The sequence below is a fragment of the Abrus precatorius genome, unplaced genomic scaffold (genome assembly GCF_003935025.1).
Source record: "Abrus precatorius isolate BTA unplaced genomic scaffold, Abrus_2018 Scaffold2, whole genome shotgun sequence".
NCBI classification, from domain to species: domain Eukaryota; kingdom Viridiplantae; phylum Streptophyta; class Magnoliopsida; order Fabales; family Fabaceae; genus Abrus; species Abrus precatorius.
Window position 1 is genome coordinate 20,453,058 of NW_020874362.1, and position 2,233 is coordinate 20,455,290.

A 2,233-nucleotide genomic window follows, 5' to 3' on the forward strand; every position below is an offset into this window, starting at 1 on the left:
ACTCATATCAAGCTTATTCTTGAATTAAATGAGTAATTTTTTTTGGTTAATTGTATAACTATCAAGAGATTAATATCCTAGGTTAAACAAAGTAGTTTTTATTTTATGTCTTTCCTATTTTTTCTTATAAATTAGATTCTTTGTAATTTATAATTAAAATTTTAATTTGTTGTATTAAAAAAGGCTATTATACCTTTAATGTCATACATATATTTCAAGCAAAATAAATAATATTACAATCACATTCATTACAAGAAAGAGTAAAAGTGATAAGACACTTAACTTTTACATTTAGATATATGTTGTAAGTACATTAAATCGCGCGTATTTTTTTTGAGACAAGTTTGCCTAAAATTAAATAAAAATTAGAGATTTTTTTATTAATCTAATTATTAAAATTAAAATTTGTATAACATAGATCAAATTTTACAATTAAAAATAAATAGATACTTGTTATTTTGCTTTATTTTAAGATATAATATGTTATTTAAAATATTAATCAATAATTATTATTAAATTTAACATATATAAATCTCAAAATTATATATATATATATATATATAATTATAATAATATCACATGAATTTATAATTCAATTAATAAAGTTTAATTTATTAAAAGATAAACATACATTTGATAAATTTAATACTTAATTATTATTTCTTTTAGTTACTCACATGTGTAGGTGTGTGTGGATACTTATATTTGTATTATAAAAAAAAAAAATTATAATCTTACTTTTTATTACTATAAATATAAATATCAAAATTTATTTACGTTAACTTCTCTTTTTATATATTTTATTATTCATCTTTATAATTATATATTTAACTAATATAATTTAAAAATACTTATTTTATAAATTATCAAATAATTTATATTTAATATTGACATCTTTTTTTACCATTACTTTTGAGAAAAATATGTTTTTATACCAAGTGTAATTAGACATAATTTGAAATCTTAAATTTACTAATTAAATATTTTTTTGAAGATATTAGAATTAGCATTGATATTAAATATATAGTTTCTGCAATAAAATCAATCATTTGCAATTACTAAAATGACATTTAGTACTTTTATAATCTATAAATATTGAATTAATATAAATTTATTTAAGTAATTATGTCTAAAAGTAATTTTATTTTATATGATTTGAAAATTATCTTTTATATATATTTTTTAAAAAAATTTCAAGAGTAACTTGAATTTTGTCAACATTTATTTTTTAAATATTAATTGTGTTAAAACTATTTTTAAAATTAATTAAACTAAAACCTAATTAATTAAACACATCTTGCAATTTGTCAGTGTTTAGTAAAATCCTAATTAGATTATACAAATCACCCACAAAACTGAAACTCCTGTAATATTAACAATAAAACATTAACTGATGGGATGAATTTAGATTTAAATGTCAAATTATTAAAACAATAATTTTAATAAATTTTGATCATCCCAACTATAATATTAACAATTTATATAAAAAGTATTAAATTGATAAAATTTCGTAAAGTATTTGATTTTATTATTTCAATTTAATGAATAATATCTTAAATTAAATATTTTATCATTTATTATTAAAATAAAATCACATAATTTAATAAAGAAAATTTATTAAAAGTTTTATTTTATCAAATTCAATACTTAATATGAAAATTTGTTCTGTCCCAAGAATAAAAAATGAAAATTAAGGACGAGACTGGTAACGAAAATCATTAATTTTATAGGTATTTATCTAGACTTAAACTTATTAAATCTATGTTTATGTTATATATATTATTATTAATATTTATATATTGGACATGTTGTGGTTTAATTATATTAAATTATACAAATACAAGTCACAAGCAGCACCAGTGGTCTAGTGGTAGAATAGTACCCTGCCACGGTACAGACCCGGGTTCGATTCCCGGCTGGTGCATTGGGAGCTCAGGCTCCTTTTTTTAAAATTTTTTTTACGTAAAATTCATTTTCTATTACCCAAAACACCCGTGACACGTATATAGGACTGAAATTCAATTCTAATACATTTCTGCAAGTTATAAATTTAAAATTGGAAGCAAAATAATCAATGACAACAACACTCCTACGCTGACGGTCACCTCAAATTCTTTAATGCTTCTTCCGCGTCCCATCAAATTCTTTAACTGTTTATAATTTTATTTTTTAATGAAAATTAAAATTTTAATATAATAATGTTGTACAAAATATTCAGATAAAGCTCTAATCT

General features: G+C 19.2%; 1 non-coding gene across 1 annotated transcript; it reads left to right on the forward strand.

The window, feature by feature from the left end:
* The first annotated feature begins 1,853 nt into the window (after nt 1-1,853).
* Nucleotides 1,854-1,924, forward strand: TRNAG-GCC. The gene has a single exon. It is a non-coding gene; the product is annotated as a tRNA-Gly (tRNA).
* The last annotated feature ends 309 nt before the right edge of the window (nt 1,925-2,233 follow it).